This window comes from Haliotis rufescens, unplaced genomic scaffold (assembly GCF_023055435.1).
Source record: "Haliotis rufescens isolate VD_foot unplaced genomic scaffold, xgHalRufe1.0.p SCAF_3, whole genome shotgun sequence".
In the NCBI taxonomy this organism is placed as follows: Eukaryota; Metazoa; Mollusca; class Gastropoda; order Lepetellida; family Haliotidae; genus Haliotis; species Haliotis rufescens.
The window spans coordinates 59293932-59319369 of record NW_025964001.1 but is presented as its reverse complement, the minus strand read 5'-3'; positions in this window follow the sequence as shown (position 1 = coordinate 59319369).

Below are 25438 nucleotides of genomic sequence, written 5' to 3'. Positions count from 1 at the left end.
AGAGCAGCCAAAAGAAAACATTGGCAAACTTTTACCAGTTCCTTGAAAATGGGGAAACAAAATACCAAAATTTTATGGAAAAAACTTAAAGCCATAAAGGGCACTTCAAAAACCTTCTCAGCCCCATCCTTCCCTAATCTAAATACAGATAGAGAAAAGGCTAACGCCATGGCTGCTCACTTTTCGGCCACTAGCAGCTCCGCCAACCACACCCCCATCATGCAAGACACTATTAAAAACCACCCCACTTATTCCCCCAGACCACCCCTCACAAGCATGTCATACAATAAAACAATAAACATACATGAATTACAAACAGCCATCAATAACAAAAATACATCCCCAGCCACAGGCACAGACAACATTAGCTATACTATCCTTAACCACCTTCCCCCTAAAATTCAAAAACTTCTTCTTCAATTATTCAATCAAATTTGGACTTCAGGCTCCCTCCCCCATGCTTGGAAAACAGCTTTGGTAGTACCGGTTCTCAAACCAGGCAAACCCCCCAAAGAACCGGATTCCTACCGCCCTATCTCGTTAACCTCCCATATTTGTAAAATAATGGAATCCGTCATAAACAATAGACTAAAATTCCAAATTTCATCCCAAAAACTACTTAATGAGGACCAGAGTGGCTTTATGTCAAACCGACAAACTTTAGACGACGTTTTACATTTAGAACATGACGTTAAAACAGCACTCGCCCAAAAACAATATACTGTGGCCATTTTCATAGACTTTAGTAAAGCATTTGATATGGTTTGGCATCATGGCCTAATCCAAAAACTTAAAGCAAAAGCCATAGATGGTAGAATTCTAAATTTCATACACTCTTTCCTAACAGACAGAAACATCACAGTTAAAACCAACAACACCCTATCTGACCCACATCCTTTAGACAACGGTACCCCACAGGGTAGTATAATCTCTCCAACACTTTTTAATTTTATGATTGACGACATTTTCCCACCTAAAATTAAAAAAACAACTACTGCAAAATTCGCAGATGACATTTCCTTCTGGACGTCGTCAACATCTATAAAAGAGATCCAAAAAAGAATTCAACCCCTTCTGAAACACATAGAACTCTGGGCAACCCAGTGGGGATTCCAAATTAATACTAATAAAACCATCGGCCTACTTTTCAAAAATAGACATATGCCAAATTGTACACCCAAACTCACCCTTAACGATCAAACCATTTCATTCAAAAAGGAAGCCAAATTTCTGGGAATTACTTTTGACCAGCACCTAACATGGGCTCCCCATATTCATAATTTGGTCACATCATGTCAAAAAGACCTAAATTTAATGAGAGCCATCAGCGGCGCTGACAAACAAACACTGCTTAATATATACAAGTCACTAATTCAATCTAAGATTGACTATGCTGCCCCGGTCCTCAACTCCATCTCAGAAACACTCAATAACAAACTAAATTCCATCCAATATAAAGCTCTAAAGATAGCCCTGGGTACCAGAACCGGTACAGCCCTAAATACCCTTCAGCTTCTATCAGGAACCACCTCCATTCAACTCCGCCGCAATCAAACCATTCTCAATTACTGGGCTGGGGCCCAACAAAACCCCATCCTAAAACAAATCATCACTAAATACAACAATCTTAGACCTGCAACCTTAAAGAAATTCAAAAACAATCATACCCTAGCCCCCTATCTTACACATCTCTACAAACTCTTAAGAACACATCAGTTAGAAAACATTAAACACATAAGCCCCCAAAACATATACATAAATGACAAACCCCCCCCTGAAACAGACCTCTCACTCCACAAAACATTCATCTCACATCCTGACCCTCAAAATCTTGATAAAAAAGAAATATCTAATAACTACATCAACAAAACTGGCCCAACCACACCCATATCTATACCGATGCATCACAGACTAATAATGACATAACAGGACTAGGCATACAGATCACACAACCTACACCAATCACAACAAACTTCCACTATACCAACTACACACACACCACCACAGCTGAATTACTGGCTATACAATGTGCATATCACTATATAAAAATATCCAATGACACTAACTTCCTTATAATCTCAGACTCATTAGGTGCACTAACCCAAATTCATAATAAACAATCGAAATCAAGGCAAGACATTATAAACAATATCATAGACATCCACACAAAACTCATACAATCAAATAAAACAATAACTCTCCTATGGGCACCTGCACACACTGGCATAACAGGCAACCAATTAGCAGACACAGCAGCAAAATTAGCCACCACCCAACCATCACCAAGTATTGATTTCACCACCAGAATCAAAAGAAACACATTATCTCAAAATTTCAAAATTAATATTCAAAATTGTAAGTCAATCTTGACAAAATCCCTCTTTAACAAACCAGTCACTAAGTGTCGAAACTTCACAAAGTCCATTTTAGCAGATAAAGTCATTAATAGAATGTTAAGCGGCCAAACTAATCTAAACGAAACACTCTACAAACAAAACAGACACCCACATCCAAACTGCATTCACTGCAATACACCTGAAACACTAGACCATATATTCAACCACTGCTCACAATATAAACAACAACAAACACAACTTTACAACTCTCTCCCCCCACAGCTCAAAAACAACATCCAACTCCTTCTAGATCCCTTCAACCATACCACTAAATTTACCCATATAGCTACATTCCTTAAAACTACAAATCTAATTAATAAGCAAACTTTAGGAAAATCCCAACAAAGTACAGCATAAACGCTATGTCTAAAACCCACACATTTACAATTTAGGATCGGGATCCAAATTCTCAGCGCGGACCGACTTCTCCGACGTCCCCCCCCCCCCCCCCCCCCCCTCTCCTGACTCCCTACCCCAGCCAGTAAGTCCAAACTTTTTATGATAGGTTTTTCACCTTCCCCACTGTTATTTTTCATTGATAATACATATTATTATTTAGCATATCAGCTTAACTGATTATATATTATATCAAGTCTCTGCACTAGTTACTTCCCTTAGATTAGGTTTCTCTCAGCTCTACATTACTACTGCTAAACTTCTTTTCCCTTCACACCCCTTTACTATATTTCTTTCTTCTTTAACCCCTTCTGGCCCCGACTGCGAAATAGCCAACGGCTGAAGCGGTCGTAAAATCTACAATACTACTACTAGTGAGGACACAACTAATATTTAGATAGAAACCCCCAAAGAAATACAATAATAAACTTGTGTTATAGCGTCTTCGAAGAATCTGAACTTATTCAATGTCGTGTGCGTATGCTGATATGACAAAGTGAAAGCAGTCTGTAAACTCATAGTTGTTCTTAAATTGCACTTGGTTTTCATTGTATCATGTGGTCGTTAATGTGTGTGTTCTAGTACATGTATAGATAAGGACATGAAACTTTATAATTGCACGCCTGTATTTCATATTATGCACACCAAGGAGAAGCGTGCAGGGTGAAAAACGAACATGATGTCATTGTTTTCCCATGATGGACTGAAGTGCCATACATGAATCGTGTCATGCAGGTTACATAACCATTTCAAATGTGTATTACGATTTTCTGACATGATATCTGGGTAATACATGAACCCTTGGTTCGCGGGAAGCATGGAGGCCAAAAAAGTTCAAATAATGTTCCTTTCACGATAGGTCTTCGAACGTCAGGTGTATATGATTATTTATCTTCAATGCATAGACGTTGTTGCGTGGTTATATCAAGAACAAGTCATGTGTGATGTGATACTGGTTTATTATTTGAGCAAACATAACAAATAAGCACTCTGTCACGTATTACATGCAATTAACACTTTCACACAAGAAGCACATGTTACAATTAACAACACATAATACACCATTCACTCAAACAGATATAGCACTATTATAGCATCATACACAGCACATGGGTAGATATACGAAGATATAGGTTAAATAACATATTTAGTAACCACACTCAAGAGCCCTGAGGATATGATACTCCTGAATCCCATGACGATTACGGAATTTCCTCTTGGCGATTTCGGATCTTCTCCTGGTGTTGCTGTTTCTGTTGCGTTTGTTGCCGAACCACTTCTTGACTTGCTCCACGGTGACGTTACCAGCAACAGCGAGAGATTCATATACGATAGCAGAAGGATAGGGATGGTGCAGATTGGACTGATACCAGCCCTCCATCAGCTGAACGGCTCGCTTGGACAATGGTGGTCTTCGCTTGACTCCAGGGACGAGGGTGTTCATCTGAATCTCCATACTTTTCTTCTCTTTCTCTTCTAGAAGACTGAGACTTTTCTCGACTCGATCAATCACCTAAAGGCAGAAAGAACAAAAAGCTAATGTTAGATAGTCGATATGTCACGTATGAATGATATCATAAGTTGTTTCTTTACACCTTCGTTTTGTCCTCTAACATTGACAGGAAACATACCTGATGTATTTGGGTATCAAAATGATGACTCAGCCAGTCTCGGTAATGGCATGTCAGGCTGGTATCAGCCATCACCTCCATCCTCCTCATCTCGATACTGGACGCATGGAAACGAAACAACGTAGAAAGCTCTCGCACCTGGTCTGCATAGAACCTCTCTAGATGGTGGAATCTAAAAGAAGATGAAAACAAATATTACACACATTATCTTTACAGAGTCGTACGCTCATTTCATTTAGTCATCATCTATACAACACACACGTTCGTCGTCTCTTTTCAAATACCGTATAACACTGACACAATGAAGAATAAACACACGTTAAGAATAGATATTTGAATTGCACTCTACCTTTTCAATAGTTCACACTCTCTGGTTGTCAGTGGTAACTGGTTTCCTGGCAACATGGACTGAAAGAGCATACTTGGAAAGTTGGTCTGCTTGCACTCGGAAACCAAGACACCTCGGAGGTCCTTGTCCAACAATGGGTTGACTGCAACAGTGGACTCTGTGGGTGCTGGACTGAAGCAAAGGGTGTCGGTTGGGTCAAGGCTGGGTAACGGTGATGGTGAAGGAATACATGTCTTGCGTGGTTCTGTTTCTCCATTGCAAGCTGCACGAAGAGAAGTCAAGGGAGGAGGAGATGCTTGTGTTATATCCAAATCTGCGGACATAGATGTATTATCAGGCTCATCATCACAGTGTTCTTCAATGGTCTTGAAGAGGGCGTTGAGGGAATCCTGGAATTCAGACTCGGATACGCCAGCTGTGATGTCACACTCTTGTGTTGTATCTGAAACATAAAGAAATGATAGTTCATTATTTCAACAACATATGGAGATTACGGTAATGATTCCTCTTTGACATTAAAATATCACACACTTAATAGAATAATTAATAGAAATACCATACCTAGGATTTGAATTTCACTACGATCACATGTCTCGAAGGTGAATATATCATCTTCCAAAAAGCAGGGAGTATACGACAGATCGATGCCAGCCATCTTTAATGTTCCGTTGTCACTTTATTCACTGGTATGGATTGATGAATACTGAGAGTGAATGATGTCTGTTGTGGAAAACAACCGCGTCCATATATACCATGTCATGTGAGAAGAAATCACCTATCAACACATCTTTACATGCATCACCTAGAATAGCCATTACAGAATACGAAAGTTAATTAATCCTTTCCTTACTGATTGATAAACGGACCCGACGCTCCGTTTTTGTGAAAGAGTCCGCTGCTTGTCAAAACATACTCACTTCGAGTGCTTACCTTTGAACTCTAATCACAAAACTCAAGCTCTGTGTATTTGAGTTTGGTTCACACTTAGCTCTCATCCAACCACATCTTTTATTTGATACATTGATTGGAAGTCGAATATGAAGGAATATCGATGTATACTGGATACTAGTTTAGTCTGTACAGGGGACAGTGAGGACACAACTAATATTTAGATAGAAACCCCCAAAGAAATACAATAATAAACTTGTGTTATAGCGTCTTCGAAGAATCTGAACTTATTCAATGTCGTGTGCGTATGCTGATATGACAAAGTGAAAGCAGTCTGTAAACTCATAGTTGTTCTTAAATTGCACTTGGTTTTCATTGTATCATGTGGTCGTTAATGTGTGTGTTCTAGTACATGTATAGATAAGGACATGAAACTTTATAATTGCGTTCAAGTACATGTATAGATAAGGACATGAAACTTTATAATTGCACGCCTGTATTTCATATTATGCACACCAAGGAGAAGCGTGCAGGGTGAAAAACGAACATGATGTCATTGTTTTCCCATGATGGACTGAAGTGCCATACATGAATCGTGTCATGCAGGTTACATAACCATTTCAAATGTGTATTACGATTTTCTGACATGATATCTGGGTAATACATGAACCCTTGGTTCGCGGGAAGCATGGAGGCCAAAAAAGTTCAAATAATGTTCCTTTCACGATAGGTCTTCGAACGTCAGGTGTATATGATTATTTATCTTCAATGCATAGACGTTGTTGCGTGGTTATATCAAGAACAAGTCATGTGTGATGTGATACTGGTTTATTATTTGAGCACTCTGTCACGTATTACATGCAATTAACACTTTCACACAAGAAGCACATGTTACAATTAACAACACATAATACACCATTCACTCAAACAGATATAGCACTATTATAGCATCATACACATCACATGGGTAGATATACGAAGATATAGGTTAAATAACATATTTAGTAACCACACTCAAGGGCCCTGAGGATATGATACTCCTGAATCCCATGACGATTACGGAATTTCCTCTTGGCGATTTCGGATCTTGTCCTGGTGTTGCTGTTTCTGTTGCGTTTGTTGCCGAACCACTTCTTGACTTGCTCCACGGTGACGTTACCAGCAACAGCGAGAGATTCATATACGATAGCAGAAGGATAGGGATGGTGCAGATTGGACTGATACCAACCCTCCATCAGCTGAACGGCTCGCTTGGACAATGGTGGTCTTCGCTTGACTCCAGGGACGAGGGTGTTCATCTGAATCTCCATACTTTTCTTCTCTTTCTCTTCTAGAAGACTGAGACTTTTCTCGACTCGATCAATCACCTAAAGGCAGAAAGAACAAAAAGCTAATGTTAGATAGTCGATATGTCACGTATGAATGATATCATAAGTTGTTTCTTTACACCTTCGTTTTGTCCTCTAACATTGACAGGAAACATACCTGATGTATTTGGGTATCAAAATGATGACTCAGCCAGTCTCGGTAATGGCATGTCAGGCTGGTATCAGCCATCACCTCCATCCTCCTCATCTCGATACTGGACGCATGGAAACGAAACAACGTAGAAAGCTCTCGCACCTGGTCTGCATAGAACCTCTCTAGATGGTGGAATCTAAAAGAAGATGAAAACAAATATTACACACATTATCTTTACAGAGTCGTACGCTCATTTCATTTAGTCATCATCTATACAACACACACGTTCGTCGTCTCTTTTCAAATACCGTATAACACTGACACAATGAAGAATAAACACACGTTAAGAATAGATATTTGAATTGCACTCTACCTTTTCAATAGTTCGCACTCTCTGGTTGTCAGTGGTAACTGGTTTCCTGGCAACATGGACTGAAAGAGCATACTTGGAAAGTTGGTCTGCTTGCACTCGGAAACCAAGACACCTCGGAGGTCCATGTCCAACAATGGGTTGACTGCAACAGTGGACTCTGTGGGTGCTGGACTGAAGCAAAGGGTGTCGGTTGGGTCAAGGCTGGGTAACGGTGATGGTGAAGGAATACATGTCTTGCGTGGTTCTGTTTCTCCATTGCAAGCTGCACGAAGAGAAGTCAAGGGAGGAGGAGATGCTTGTGTTATATCCAAATCTGCGGACATAGATGTATTATCAGGCTCATCATCACAGTGTTCTTCAATGGTCTTGAAGAGGGCGTTGAGGGAATCCTGGAATTCAGACTCGGATACGCCAGCTGTGATGTCACAGTCTTGTGTTGTATCTGAAACATAAAGAAATGATAGTTCATTATTTCAACAACATATGGAGATTACGGTAATGATTCCTCTTTGACATTAAAATATCACACACTTAATAGAATAATTAATAGAAATACCATACCTAGGATTTGAATTTCACTACGATCACATGTCTCGAAGGTGAATATATCATCTTCCAAAAAGCAGGGAGTATACGACGGATCGATGCCAGCCATCTTTAATGTTCCGTTGTCACTTTATTCACTGGTATGGATTGATGAATACTGAGAGTGAATGATGTCTGTTGTGGAAAACAACCGCGTCCATATATACCATGTCAGGTGAGAAGAAATCACCTATCAACACATCTTTACATGCATCACCTAGAATAGCCATTACAGAATACGAAAGTTAATTAATCCTTTCCTTACTGATTGATAAACGGACCCGACGCTCCGTTTTTGTGAAAGAGTCCGCTGCTTGTCAAAACATACTCACTTCGAGTGCTTACCTTTGAACTCTAATCACACAACTCAAGCTCTGTGTATTTGAGTTTGGTTCACACTTAGCTCTCATCCAACCACATCTTTTATTTGATACATTGATTGGAAGTCGAATATGAAGGAATATCGATGTATACTGGATACTAGTTTAGTCTGTACAGGGGACAGTGAGGACACAACTAATATTTAGATAGAAACCCCCAAAGAAATACAATAATAAACTTGTGTTATAGCGTCTTCGAAGAATCTGAACTTATTCAATGTCGTGTGCGTATGCTGATATGACAAAGTGAAAGCAGTCTGTAAACTCATAGTTGTTCTTAAATTGCACTTGGTTTTCATTGTATCATGTGGTCGTTAATGTGTGTGTTCTAGTACATGTATAGATAAGGACATGAAACTTTATAATTGCGTTCAAGTACATGTATAGATAAGGACATGAAACTTTATAATTGCACGCCTGTATTTCATATTATGCACACCAAGGAGAAGCGTGCAGGGTGAAAAACGAACATGATGTCATTGTTTTCCCATGATGGACTGAAGTGCCATACATGAATCGTATCATGCATGTTACATAACCATTTCAAATATGTATTACGATTTTCTGACATGATATCTGGGTAATACATGAACCCTTGGTTCGCGGGAAGCATGGAGGCCAAAAAAGTTCAAATAATTTTCCTTTCACGATAGGTCTTCGAACGTCAGGTGTATATGATTATTTATCTTCAATGCATAGACGTTGTTGCGTGGTTATATCAAGAACAAGTCATGTGTGATGTGATACTGGTTTATTATTTGAGCAAACATAACAAATAAGCACTCTGTCACGTATTACATGCAATTAACACTTTCACACAAGAAGCACATGTTACAATTAACAACACATAATACACCATTCACTCAAACAGATATAGCACTATTATAGCATCATACACAGCACATGGGTAGATATACGAAGATATAGGTTAAATAACATATTTAGTAACCACACTCAAGAGCCCTGAGGATATGATACTCCTGAATCCCATGACGATTACGGAATTTCCTCTTGGCGATTTCGGATCTTCTCCTGGTGTTGCTGTTTCTGTTGCGTTTGTTGCCGAACCACTTCTTGACTTGCTCCACGGTGACGTTACCAGCAACAGCGAGAGATTCATATACGATAGCAGAAGGATAGGGATGGTGCAGATTGGACTGATACCAGCCCTCCATCAGCTGAACGGCTCGCTTGGACAATGGTGGTCTTCGCTTGACTCCAGGGACGAGGGTGTTCATCTGAATCTCCATACTTTTCTTCTCTTTCTCTTCTAGAAGACTGAGACTTTTCTCGACTCGATCAATCACCTAAAGGCAGAAAGAACAAAAAGCTAATGTTAGATAGTCGATATGTCACGTATGAATGATATCATAAGTTGTTTCTTTACACCTTCGTTTTGTCCTCTAACATTGACAGGAAACATACCTGATGTATTTGGGTATCAAAATGATGACTCAGCCAGTCTCGGTAATGGCATGTCAGGCTGGTATCAGCCATCACCTCCATCCTCCTCATCTCGATACTGGACGCATGGAAACGAAACAACGTAGAAAGCTCTCGCACCTGGTCTGCATAGAACCTCTCTAGATGGTGGAATCTAAAAGAAGATGAAAACAAATATTACACACATTATCTTTACAGAGTCGTACGCTCATTTCATTTAGTCATCATCTATACAACACACACGTTCGTCGTCTCTTTTCAAATACCGTATAACACTGACACAATGAAGAATAAACACACGTTAAGAATAGATATTTGAATTGCACTCTACCTTTTCAATAGTTCACACTCTCTGGTTGTCAGTGGTAACTGGTTTCCTGGCAACATGGACTGAAAGAGCATACTTGGAAAGTTGGTCTGCTTGCACTCGGAAACCAAGACACCTCGGAGGTCCTTGTCCAACAATGGGTTGACTGCAACAGTGGACTCTGTGGGTGCTGGACTGAAGCAAAGGGTGTCGGTTGGGTCAAGGCTGGGTAACGGTGATGGTGAAGGAATACATGTCTTGCGTGGTTCTGTTTCTCCATTGCAAGCTGCACGAAGAGAAGTCAAGGGAGGAGGAGATGCTTGTGTTATATCCAAATCTGCGGACATAGATGTATTATCAGGCTCATCATCACAGTGTTCTTCAATGGTCTTGAAGAGGGCGTTGAGGGAATCCTGGAATTCAGACTCGGATACGCCAGCTGTGATGTCACAGTCTTGTGTTGTATCTGAAACATAAAGAAATGATAGTTCATTATTTCAACAACATATGGAGATTACGGTAATGATTCCTCTTTGACATTAAAATATCACACACTTAATAGAATAATTAATAGAAATACCATACCTAGGATTTGAATTTCACTACGATCACATGTCTCGAAGGTGAATATATCATCTTCCAAAAAGCAGGGAGTATACGACAGATCGATGCCAGCCATCTTTAATGTTCCGTTGTCACTTTATTCACTGGTATGGATTGATGAATACTGAGAGTGAATGATGTCTGTTGTGGAAAACAACCGCGTCCATATATACCATGTCATGTGAGAAGAAATCACCTATCAACACATCTTTACATGCATCACCTAGAATAGCCATTACAGAATACGAAAGTTAATTAATCCTTTCCTTACTGATTGATAAACGGACCCGACGCTCCGTTTTTGTGAAAGAGTCCGCTGCTTGTCAAAACATACTCACTTCGAGTGCTTACCTTTGAACTCTAATCACAAAACTCAAGCTCTGTGTATTTGAGTTTGGTTCACACTTAGCTCTCATCCAACCACATCTTTTATTTGATACATTGATTGGAAGTCGAATATGAAGGAATATCGATGTATACTGGATACTAGTTTAGTCTGTACAGGGGACAGTGAGGACACAACTAATATTTAGATAGAAACCCCCAAAGAAATACAATAATAAACTTGTGTTATAGCGTCTTCGAAGAATCTGAACTTATTCAATGTCGTGTGCGTATGCTGATATGACAAAGTGAAAGCAGTCTGTAAACTCATAGTTGTTCTTAAATTGCACTTGGTTTTCATTGTATCATGTGGTCGTTAATGTGTGTGTTCTAGTACATGTATAGATAAGGACATGAAACTTTATAATTGCGTTCAAGTACATGTATAGATAAGGACATGAAACTTTATAATTGCACGCCTGTATTTCATATTATGCACACCAAGGAGAAGCGTGCAGGGTGAAAAACGAACATGATGTCATTGTTTTCCCATGATGGACTGAAGTGCCATACATGAATCGTGTCATGCAGGTTACATAACCATTTCAAATGTGTATTACGATTTTCTGACATGATATCTGGGTAATACATGAACCCTTGGTTCGCGGGAAGCATGGAGGCCAAAAAAGTTCAAATAATGTTCCTTTCACGATAGGTCTTCGAACGTCAGGTGTATATGATTATTTATCTTCAATGCATAGACGTTGTTGCGTGGTTATATCAAGAACAAGTCATGTGTGATGTGATACTGGTTTATTATTTGAGCACTCTGTCACGTATTACATGCAATTAACACTTTCACACAAGAAGCACATGTTACAATTAACAACACATAATACACCATTCACTCAAACAGATATAGCACTATTATAGCATCATACACATCACATGGGTAGATATACGAAGATATAGGTTAAATAACATATTTAGTAACCACACTCAAGGGCCCTGAGGATATGATACTCCTGAATCCCATGACGATTACGGAATTTCCTCTTGGCGATTTCGGATCTTGTCCTGGTGTTGCTGTTTCTGTTGCGTTTGTTGCCGAACCACTTCTTGACTTGCTCCACGGTGACGTTACCAGCAACAGCGAGAGATTCATATACGATAGCAGAAGGATAGGGATGGTGCAGATTGGACTGATACCAACCCTCCATCAGCTGAACGGCTCGCTTGGACAATGGTGGTCTTCGCTTGACTCCAGGGACGAGGGTGTTCATCTGAATCTCCATACTTTTCTTCTCTTTCTCTTCTAGAAGACTGAGACTTTTCTCGACTCGATCAATCACCTAAAGGCAGAAAGAACAAAAAGCTAATGTTAGATAGTCGATATGTCACGTATGAATGATATCATAAGTTGTTTCTTTACACCTTCGTTTTGTCCTCTAACATTGACAGGAAACATACCTGATGTATTTGGGTATCAAAATGATGACTCAGCCAGTCTCGGTAATGGCATGTCAGGCTGGTATCAGCCATCACCTCCATCCTCCTCATCTCGATACTGGACGCATGGAAACGAAACAACGTAGAAAGCTCTCGCACCTGGTCTGCATAGAACCTCTCTAGATGGTGGAATCTAAAAGAAGATGAAAACAAATATTACACACATTATCTTTACAGAGTCGTACGCTCATTTCATTTAGTCATCATCTATACAACACACACGTTCGTCGTCTCTTTTCAAATACCGTATAACACTGACACAATGAAGAATAAACACACGTTAAGAATAGATATTTGAATTGCACTCTACCTTTTCAATAGTTCGCACTCTCTGGTTGTCAGTGGTAACTGGTTTCCTGGCAACATGGACTGAAAGAGCATACTTGGAAAGTTGGTCTGCTTGCACTCGGAAACCAAGACACCTCGGAGGTCCATGTCCAACAATGGGTTGACTGCAACAGTGGACTCTGTGGGTGCTGGACTGAAGCAAAGGGTGTCGGTTGGGTCAAGGCTGGGTAACGGTGATGGTGAAGGAATACATGTCTTGCGTGGTTCTGTTTCTCCATTGCAAGCTGCACGAAGAGAAGTCAAGGGAGGAGGAGATGCTTGTGTTATATCCAAATCTGCGGACATAGATGTATTATCAGGCTCATCATCACAGTGTTCTTCAATGGTCTTGAAGAGGGCGTTGAGGGAATCCTGGAATTCAGACTCGGATACGCCAGCTGTGATGTCACAGTCTTGTGTTGTATCTGAAACATAAAGAAATGATAGTTCATTATTTCAACAACATATGGAGATTACGGTAATGATTCCTCTTTGACATTAAAATATCACACACTTAATAGAATAATTAATAGAAATACCATACCTAGGATTTGAATTTCACTACGATCACATGTCTCGAAGGTGAATATATCATCTTCCAAAAAGCAGGGAGTATACGACGGATCGATGCCAGCCATCTTTAATGTTCCGTTGTCACTTTATTCACTGGTATGGATTGATGAATACTGAGAGTGAATGATGTCTGTTGTGGAAAACAACCGCGTCCATATATACCATGTCAGGTGAGAAGAAATCACCTATCAACACATCTTTACATGCATCACCTAGAATAGCCATTACAGAATACGAAAGTTAATTAATCCTTTCCTTACTGATTGATAAACGGACCCGACGCTCCGTTTTTGTGAAAGAGTCCGCTGCTTGTCAAAACATACTCACTTCGAGTGCTTACCTTTGAACTCTAATCACACAACTCAAGCTCTGTGTATTTGAGTTTGGTTCACACTTAGCTCTCATCCAACCACATCTTTTATTTGATACATTGATTGGAAGTCGAATATGAAGGAATATCGATGTATACTGGATACTAGTTTAGTCTGTACAGGGGACAGTGAGGACACAACTAATATTTAGATAGAAACCCCCAAAGAAATACAATAATAAACTTGTGTTATAGCGTCTTCGAAGAATCTGAACTTATTCAATGTCGTGTGCGTATGCTGATATGACAAAGTGAAAGCAGTCTGTAAACTCATAGTTGTTCTTAAATTGCACTTGGTTTTCATTGTATCATGTGGTCGTTAATGTGTGTGTTCTAGTACATGTATAGATAAGGACATGAAACTTTATAATTGCGTTCAAGTACATGTATAGATAAGGACATGAAACTTTATAATTGCACGCCTGTATTTCATATTATGCACACCAAGGAGAAGCGTGCAGGGTGAAAAACGAACATGATGTCATTGTTTTCCCATGATGGACTGAAGTGCCATACATGAATCGTATCATGCATGTTACATAACCATTTCAAATATGTATTACGATTTTCTGACATGATATCTGGGTAATACATGAACCCTTGGTTCGCGGGAAGCATGGAGGCCAAAAAAGTTCAAATAATTTTCCTTTCACGATAGGTCTTCGAACGTCAGGTGTATATGATTATTTATCTTCAATGCATAGACGTTGTTGCGTGGTTATATCAAGAACAAGTCATGTGTGATGTGATACTGGTTTATTATTTGAGCAAACATAACAAATAAGCACTCTGTCACGTATTACATGCAATTAACACTTTCACACAAGAAGCACATGTTACAATTAACAACACATAATACACCATTCACTCAAACAGATATAGCACTATTATAGCATCATACACAGCACATGGGTAGATATACGAAGATATAGGTTAAATAACATATTTAGTAACCACACTCAAGAGCCCTGAGGATATGATACTCCTGAATCCCATGACGATTACGGAATTTCCTCTTGGCGATTTCGGATCTTCTCCTGGTGTTGCTGTTTCTGTTGCGTTTGTTGCCGAACCACTTCTTGACTTGCTCCACGGTGACGTTACCAGCAACAGCGAGAGATTCATATACGATAGCAGAAGGATAGGGATGGTGCAGATTGGACTGATACCAGCCCTCCATCAGCTGAACGGCTCGCTTGGACAATGGTGGTCTTCGCTTGACTCCAGGGACGAGGGTGTTCATCTGAATCTCCATACTTTTCTTCTCTTTCTCTTCTAGAAGACTGAGACTTTTCTCGACTCGATCAATCACCTAAAGGCAGAAAGAACAAAAAGCTAATGTTAGATAGTCGATATGTCACGTATGAATGATATCATAAGTTGTTTCTTTACACCTTCGTTTTGTCCTCTAACATTGACAGGAAACATACCTGATGTATTTGGGTATCAAAATGATGACTCAGCCAGTCTCGGTAATGGCATGTCAGGCTGGTATCAGCCATCACCTCCATCCTCCTCATCTCGATACTGGACGCATGGAAACGAAACAACGTAGAAAGCTCTCGCACCTGGTCTGCATAGAACCTCTCTAGATGGTGGAATCTAAAAGAAGATGAAAACAAATATTACACACATTATCTTTACAGAGTCGTACGCTCATTTCATTTAGTCATCATCTATACAACACACACGTTCGTCGTCTCTTTTCAAATACCGTATAACACTGACACAATGAAGAATAAACACACTTTAAGAATAGATATTTGAATTGCACTCTACCTTTTCAATAGTTCACACTCTCTGGTTGTCAGTGGTAACTGGTTTCCTGGCAACATGGACTGAAAGAGCATACTTGGAAAGTTGGTCTGCTTGCACTCGGAAACCAAGACACCTCGGAGGTCCTTGTCCAACAATGGGTTGACTGCAACAGTGGACTCTGTGGGTGCTGGACTGAAGCAAAGGGTTTCGGTTGGGTCAAGGCTGGGTAACGGTGATGGTGGAATCTAAAAGAAGATGAAAACAAATATTACACACATTATCTTTACAGAGTCGTACGCTCATTTCATTTAGTCATCATCTATACAACACACACGTTCGTCGTCTCTTTTCAAATACCGTATAACACTGACACAATGAAGAATAAACACACTTTAAGAATAGATATTTGAATTGCACTCTACCTTTTCAATAGTTCACACTCTCTGGTTGTCAGTGGTAACTGGTTTCCTGGCAACGTGGACTGAAAGAGCATACTTGGAAAGTTGGTCTGCTTGCACTCGGAAACCAAGACACCTCGGAGGTCCTTGTCCAACAATGGGTTGACTGCAACAGTGGACTCTGTGGGTGCTGGACTGAAGCAAAGGGTGTCGGTTGGGTCAAGGCTGGGTAACGGTGATGGTGAGGGAATACATGTCTTGCGTGGTTCTGTTTCTCCATTGCAAGCTGCACGAAGAGAAGTCAAAGGAGGAGGAGATGCTTGTGTTATATCCAAATCTGCGGACATAGATGTATTATCAGGCTCATCATCACAGTGTTCTTCAATGGTCTTGAAGAGGGCGTTGAGGGAATCCTGGAATTCAGACTCGGATACGCCAGCTGTGATGTCACAGTCTTGTGTTGTATCTGAAACATAAAGAAATGATAGTTCATTATTTCAACAACATATGGAGATTACGGTAATGATTCCTCTTTGAAATTAAAATATCACACACTTAATAGAATAATTAATAGAAATACCATACCTAGGATTTGAATTTCACTACGATCACATGTCTCGAAGGTGAATATATCATCTTCCAAAAAGCAGGGAGTATACGACAGATCGATGCCAGCCATCTTTAATGTTCCGTTGTCACTTTATTCACTGGTATGGATTGATGAATACTGAGAGTGAATGATGTCTGTTGTGGACTTACTTACTTACTTACTTTGGAGATTTAACGTGCGCTTTCCGACTGATGCGTATTTCGCACACGGGCCCGGCCAGGCCATTTAATGTGTTTCCGAAAGGGGCGAAGGTGGTCTGTGCAACCCAAGAGGGGGGTTTTAGGGGTTGCTTATATAGAATTTCGGAATTTTGAGATTTGGAATAGATGCCGATGGGATTGGGGAGGAGAACTAAGGGAGCTGGGTATGGTGGATGTTTGTTTGTTTATGTGATTTTGATTTGGTGAGTTATTGTGTTTTTAGATGCGTTTTATTAGTTCCGTTTTGATTAAGAATACGCCTAAGGCCTTGAAGTTTTCTAGTTTATTTTGTGGGTTTAGTTTTGCATCTAGAGTTAGAGCCTTGTTTAGATTGAGGGTGGTTTGTAATGCGGTTCGATGTGTTAGGTAGTGTGTGCAGTGGATGAGTGCGTGTTCTGGGGTTTCTGGTTGTTTGCAGTGTGGGCAGTTACCTGTAGTGTGTTTTTTAAATTTTTTTAGGTGGTTATTTAGGTTGGTGTGTCCTGTTTGGAGTTTAGTGATTACTCTGTCGATTTTTTTGGATGGATGGAGAATTTTTGGTTTGGTTAGTGGTTTGCTGAGCACTTTTTTGATTTGGCTATTTGAGTTTAGATATAGGTTATGCCATTTTTTGGTGATTTTTTGCTTGTTTACACTTTTAATTTCTGATTTTGAGATGGGTAAGTTTAAGCTTATTTCTGGGATTTTGAGGGATAGTTTAGCTGCTTTATCGGCGTTTTCATTACCGTATATTCCTAGCTACGTGGGCGGGTATCCACAAGAAGGTTATTTGTTTGCCTGCCTTAGTTAGGTCGTTGGAGCTTTTAAGTATTTGATTTATTAATTTAGGTCGGTTTTTGGTATTTTTGTTTTGGAGGGCTTGCAGTCCACTTAGGGAGTCGGTAAGTATTAGGATTTTTTTGTGTTTTTTGGATTCTTGATTATGGAGGGCTGAGGCCATGCCCATTAGTTCTGCCGTGAATATTGATTGGTTGTTTGGGAGTCGGAAGGATTGTGTGGTTTTAGTTGGTTGTGTGGTATGGACTCCGAAACCTGTGTGTTTGGAGGTCGGATCTGAGGATCCGTCCGTGTAAATGTGACACCAATTTGGCCAATTTTCGTGTATGTATGCTAGTGTGGTAGTTTTAGCTATGTTTGGGTCGGTTTGTTTATTTATTTGGCTAGCTAGTGTTGTGTCTATTTTGGGTATTTTAAGTTTAGGGGTGAAGATATTTGATTGTTTGCAGTTTTGTTTAAGATTTTTAATTTGGTGTAGTTTGTTATTCTTTGGGATATTGGGGTAAGTAAGGGGTGTTTACGAGCTAGAGCTTGGTTTTTGGGGCTGATGTTTTGGTTTATTAAGTTTTGGATGAGAGGGTTTGATTGGGACGCGGCAGAAATTTAAGCTTAGCTGTTCCCTGCGTAGACTTAGTGGCATTTCTCCTGTTAAGGCCTGAAGTGAGGTGTAGGAGGTGCCATGTTGGGTGCGTGTAATTAGTTTGAGAGCCTGATATTGTATTGAGTCAAGTTTTTTAGATAGAGAGTTGTTTAGGGTGTTGTATATGGCGCAGCCGTAGTCTAGTTTTGATCTAATTAGTGATATGTAGAGAGAGAGGAGGGTATCTGTTGTGGACTTACTTACTTACTTACTTTGGAGATTTAACGTGCGCTTTCCGACTGATGCGTATTTCGCACACGGGCCCGGCCAGGCCATTTAATGTGTTTCCGAAAGGGGCGAAGGTGGTCTGTGCAACCCAAGAGGGGGGTTTTAGGGGTTGCTTATATAGAATTTGGGAATTTTGAGATTTGGAATAGATGCCGATGGGATTGGGGAGGAGAACTAAGGGAGCTGGGTATGGTGGATGTTTGTTTGTTTATGTGATTTTGATTTGGTGAGTTATTGTGTTTTTAGATGCGTTTTATTAGTTCCGTTTTGATTAAGAATACGCCTAAGGCCTTGAAGTTTTCTAGTTTATTTTGTGGGTTTAGTATTGCTTCTAGAGTTAGAGCCTTGTTTAGATTGAGGGTGGTTTGTAATGCGGTTCGATGTGTTAGGTAGTGTGTGCAGTGGATGAGTGCGTGTTCTGGGGTTTCTGGTTGTTTGCAGTGCGGGCAGTTACCTGTAGTGTGTTTTTTAAATTTTTTTAGGTGGTTATTTAGGTTGGTGTGTCCTGTTTGGAGTTTAGTGATTACTCTGTCGATTTTTTTGGATGGATGGAGAATTTTTGGTTTGGTTAGTGGTTTGCTGAGCACTTTTTTGATTTGGCTATTTGAGTTTAGATATAGGTTATGCCATTTTTTGGTGATTTTTTGCTTGTTTACACTTTTAATTTCTGATTTTGAGATGGGTAAGTTTAAGCTTATTTCTGGGATTTTGAGGGATAGTTTAGCTGCTTTATCTGCGTTTTCATTACCGTATATTCCTACGTGGGCGGGTATCCACAAGAAGGTTATTTGTTTGCCTGCCTTAGTTAGGTCGTTGGAGCTTTTAAGTTAAGCTTTTCTGTTGTGGAAAACAACCGCGTCCATATATACCATGTCAGGTGAGAAGAAATCACCTATCAACACATCTTTACATGCATCACCTAGAATAGCCATTACAGAATACGAAAGTTAATTAATCCTTTCCTTACTGATTGATAAACGGACCCGACGCTCCGTTTTTGTGAAAGAGTCCGCTTCTTGTCAAAACATACTCACTTCGAGTGCTTACCTTTGAACTCTAATCACACAACTCAAGCTCTGTGTATTTGAGTTTGGTTCACACTTAGCTCTCATCCAACCACATCTTTTATTTGATACATTGATTGGAAGTCGAATATGAAGGAATATCGATGTATACTGGATACTAGTTTAGTCTGTACAGGGGACAGTGAGGACACAACTAATATTTAGATAGAAACCCCCAAAGAAATACAATAATAAACTTGTGTTATAGCGTCTTCGAAGAATCTGAACTTATTCAATGTCGTGTGCGTATGCTGATATGACAAAGTGAAAGCAGTCTGTAAACTCATAGTTGTTCTTAAATTGCACTTGGTTTTCATTGTATCAAGTGGTCGTTAATGTGTGTGTTCTAGTACATGTATAGATAAGGACATGAAACTTTATAATTGCGTTCAAGTACATGTATAGATAAGGACATGAAACTTTATAATTGCACGCCTGTATTTCATATTATGCACACCAAGGAGAAGCGTGCAGGGTGAAAAACGAACATGATGTCATTGTGTTCCCATGATGGACTGAAGTGCCATACATGAATCGTATCATGCATGTTACATAACCATTTCAAATGTGTATTACGATTTTCTGACATGATATCTGGGTAATACATGAACCCTTGGTTCGCGGGAAGCATGGAGGCCAAAAAAGTTCAAATAATGTTCCTTTCACGATAGGTCTTCGAACGTCAGGTGTATATGATTATTTATCTTCAATGCATAGACGTTGTAACGTGGTTATATCAAGAACAAGTCATGTGTGATGTGATACTGGTTTATTATTTGAGCAAACATAACAAACAAGCACTCTGTCACGTATTACATGCAATTAACACTTTCACACAAGAAGCACATGTTATAATTAACAACACATAATACACCATTCACTCAAACAGATATAGCACTATTATAGCATCATACACAGCACATGGGTAGATATACGAAGATATAGGTTAAATAACATATTTAGTAACCACACTCAAGAGCCCTGAGGATATGATACTCCTGAATCCCATGATGATTACGGAATTTCCTCTTGGCGATTTCGGATCTTGTCCTGGTGTTGCTGTTTCTGTTGCGTTTGTTGCCGAACCACTTCTTGACTTGCTCCACGGTGACGTTACCAGCAACAGCGAGAGATTCATATACGATAGTTGAAGGATAGGGATGGTGCAGATTGGACTGATACCAGCCCTCCATCAGCTGAACGGCTCGCTTGGACAATGGTGGTCTTCGCTTGACTCCAGGGATGAGGGTGTTCATCTGAATCTCCATACTTTTCTTCCTTTTCTCTTCTAGTAGACTGAGACCCGATTAATCAAACGTATCTGCCATCACCTTAATCATCCTGATCTGGATAGAAGCGAATCGAAATAGAAAGCTCTCATCCCTGGTCTGCATACGACTTCTCTAGATGGTATTTTATCAGTGGGGTGGTGCTGAAAATCCAATTGGTTGCTTCTCGTAAATATGTAGTCATATTTTGCTTATTAATGATTACTGACAACATCATATAGTTAAAAGCAAGTCCAAAGGGTACTTGCTTAAGAAGTCTAAAACATTATCTAATTATGACGTGATATGCAAAAGGTGAGGCACTGGTTACCCATGATGATGCCTGTGCCTAAAATAACAACACGAGTTGACAGTGGATGAAATGGCCAAGTTGATGTAGCTGCTAGTGGGCTACTAAGCTGGTAGTCTAGTACACGAAAAAGAAATCATTGCCATAGCAACTAGCGTTGCCAATGGCGATTAGCAGGTACCACTGCTAGCCTAAGGGCTACCGCTGCCCGGCCTCTTGGAGTATATTCAATTATAAGACACTCTATCCTTGCTTGTCAACTACCACGCTGCCTAAAACACCTACCACTGCCTGGCCCTAGATAGCATAGTTGGCAACTGCCGTTGCCGGTCAAAGCAACTACCACTGCCTGGCCAAATTAGAAAAAAAACATTGTGGCGGGTACCGCCGCAGGCCCAAATGTCAGCTACCGCTGACAGGACGACTACCGCCACCGGGCCAATATACACGGCGATTGGTTGCCCAACGTAAGGTATTTTACATTTCCATGGGTGAAAAGTCGGGAAAGACAAGGTTCCCCCTGAGAAGCAGGTAACCCCCGAAAAGGTTCCCGCTCAAAGGCAACTAGCCTTAAACGCGAGTATTAATTTGGAAGCAAGTTAATTTGTTACTTGCAGGGTAGCCCACAAGAGCCACGCCACAAAACACACCAAAGTGCTACCCCACGCCCACGGCTACGCGAGAAATAGCCTAGCCACCCAGCTAGCATGGATAGGGAAAGAAACACTGACCATTGGAGACATCCTCCTCCTATTAGGGCAACATGAATGCCAGCATTCGTCACCAATCGCCTCTTTCCGTAACCTGCAAGCAGACCCGCCCCCCTATCGATGAATGTTATGTGCGAAAATACGACAAACCAATCCGAATGCGCGTATGATTTCAAGTTCTTCGTCAAAGAATCCCTCAGACATATTTTTTGATTTTACATTTGTCTTGCATCTAAAACTATACCCAAGGCACAGTTAAATGTGTTCAATCATACTGTATAATTCCGCATGTCCCGATGTGCTTTAAATTGCATCTAAAATATATATAATATATGGGAAAATACATGTGAACCATAACGCGACGAGTTGACAATTATTTAATTATCAGTCCATGTTGCCAGGAAACCAGTTACCACTGACAACCAGAGAGTGCGAACTATTGAAAAGGTAGAGTGCAATTCAAATATCTATTCTTGACGTGTGTTTATTCTTCATTGTGTCAGTGTATGCTGATATGACAAAGTGAAAGCAGTCTGTAAATTCATAGTTGTTCTTAAATTGCACTTGGTTTTCATTGTATCAAGTGGTTGTTAATGTGTGTGTTCTAGTACATGTATAGATAAGGACATGAAACTTTATAATTGCGTTCAAGTACATGTATAGATAAGGACATGAAACTTTATAATTGCACGTCTGTATTTCATATTATGCACACCAAGAAGAAGCGTGCAGGGTGAAAAACGAACATGATGTCATTGTGTTCCCATGATGGACTGAAGTGCCATACATGAATCGTATCATGCATGTTACATAACCATTTCAAATGTGTATTACGATTTTCTGACATGATATCTGGGTAATACATGAACCCTTGGTTCGCGGGAAGCATGGAGGCCAAAAAAGTTCAAATATTGTTCCTTTCACGATAGGTCTTCGAACGTCAGGTGTATATGATTATTTATCTTCAATGCATTCACGTTGTTGCGTGGTTATATCAAAAACAAGTCATGTGTGATGTGATACTGGTTTATTATTTGAGCAAACATAACAAATAAGCACTCTGTCACGTATTACATGCAATTAACACTTTCACACAAGAAGCACATGTTACAATTAACAACACATAATACACCATTCACTCAAACAGATATAGCACTATTATAGCATCATACACAGCACATGGGTAGATATACGAAGATATAGGTTAAATAACTATATACATACTTTTCTTCTCTTTCTCTTCTAGTAGACTGAGACCCGATTAATCAAACGTATCTGCCATCACCTTAATCATCCTGATCTGGATAGAAGCGAATCGAAATAGAAAGCTCTCATCCCTGGTCTGCATACGACTTCTCTAGATGGTATTTTATCAGTGGGGTGGTGCTGAAAATCCAATTGGTTGCTTCTCGTAAATATGTAGTCATATTTTGCTTATTAATGATTACTGACAACATCATATAGTTAAAAGCAAGTCCAAAGGGTACTTGCTTAAGAAGTCTAAAACATTATCTAATTATGACATGATATGCAAAAGGTGAGGCACTGGTTACCCATGATGATGCCTGTGCCTAAAATAACAACACGAGTTGACAGTGGATGAAATGGCCAAGTTGATGTAGCTGCTAGTGGGCTACTAAGCTGGTAGTCTAGTACACGAAAAAGAAATCATTGCCATAGCAACTAGCGTTGCCAATGGCGATTAGCAGGTACCACTGCTAGCCTAAGGGCTACCGCTGCCCGGCCTCTTGGAGTATATTCAATTATAAGACACTCTATCCTTGCTTGTCAACTACCACGCTGCCAAAAACACCTACCACTGCCTGGCCCTAGATAGCATAGTTGGCAACTGCCGTTGCCGGTCAAAGCAACTACCACTGCCTGGCCAAATTAGAAAAAAAACATTGTGGCGGGTACCGCCGCAGGCCCAAATGTCAGCTACCGCTGACAGGACGACTACCGCCACCGGGCCAATATACACGGCGATTGGTTGCCCAACGTAAGGTATTTTACATTTCCATGGGTGAAAAGTCGGGAAAGACAAGGTTCCCCCTGAGAAGCAGGTAACCCCCGAAAAGGTTCCCGCTCAAAGGCAACTAGCCTTAAACGCGAGTATTAATTTGGAAGCAAGTTAATTTGTTACTTGCAGGGTAGCCCACAAGAGCCACGCCACAAAACACACCAAAGTGCTACCCCACGCCCACGGCTACGCGAGAAATAGCCTAGCCACCCAGCTAGCATGGAAAGGGAAAGAAACACTGACCATTGGAGACATCCTCCTCCTATTAGGGCAACATGAATGCCAGCATTCGTCACCAATCGCCTCTTTCCGTAACCTGCAAGCAGACCCGCCCCCCTATCGATGAATGTTATGTGCGAAAATACGACAAACCAATCCGAATGCGCGTATGATTTCAAGTTCTTCGTCAAAGAATCCCTCAGACATATTTTTTGATTTTACATTTGTCTTGCATCTAAAACTATACCCAAGGCACAGTTAAATGTGTTCAATCATACTGTATAATTCCGCATGTCCCGATGTGCTTTAAATTGCATCTAAAATATATATAATATATGGGAAAATACATGTGAACCATAACGCGACGAGTTGACAATTATTTAAGGTATGCCCGTTTGCGCGAAGACGGAAGCCGGTCGCAAAAATGGCCACGAGAGGGGCACGAGTCGCTATTCGGCTTGTCCCGGAATAACACGAGTTGGTCACGAATGGAATGCCAGGTCACTAAATGAATTGTCCGCAATCAAACACGGTCCTTTTTCACTGAGGTTGACGTCCTCCCAGATGTACATGTACCATGTCCTGTCTGATGCCAGAATCTGTGGATGTGGCACAATTGTTCCTCCAAGCTACTTGACAAGGTTAGGAAGTCTGCGGTTAATATTCTTCCGCATCCCCTCGATCTTGATTGGATCACTGGCGTCATTCCAGTAGCGCCTGGGCAGCATTGTATGATGATATGATCAACCTGGTGTCGGCAAGTAAGAGTCGTATCCGGTGGATTGAGGCCACCATGTCAAGGTAGAGATAGCTGCCCTTGACCGTGCACAGGACGTTGACGCCCAGGTGAATGATGAGGACTCTGGGGCTGCTCCGTGTCGCCTTGACCTGTGCATCAAAGATGCAAGTTCTGACGTGCCCTGGCCATGTAGCTTGGACCCCACCATCCAAACTGTAAATGATAAGATGTGTAAATACCATGTATCGAATATTTAATTAGTTGTGTAGCATTTAATTTGTAGGTAACCGTATGTAAGCATTGTAAGTTCAACCTGCTGTATGAGGTGTTCAGGCACCCCGTTGAGGGCTGCTGATGTGGCCGCCCCAATGCGGAAAGAGTGAGTAAATAGAAATAGCACGCAGAGTTTATATATTCTTTCATCTAACCAATATTTGACTCCTGTGATAACAACTGGAACAATTGTAATAAGGGTCGAAGAATTATTCCCAGATAAACTGAACTTAGATTTCATCGCTATTTCGCCTTTCACGGCTAACGAATCTGTTCATAAAGTGAGTGTTTAAATGAGCATCAGGACAC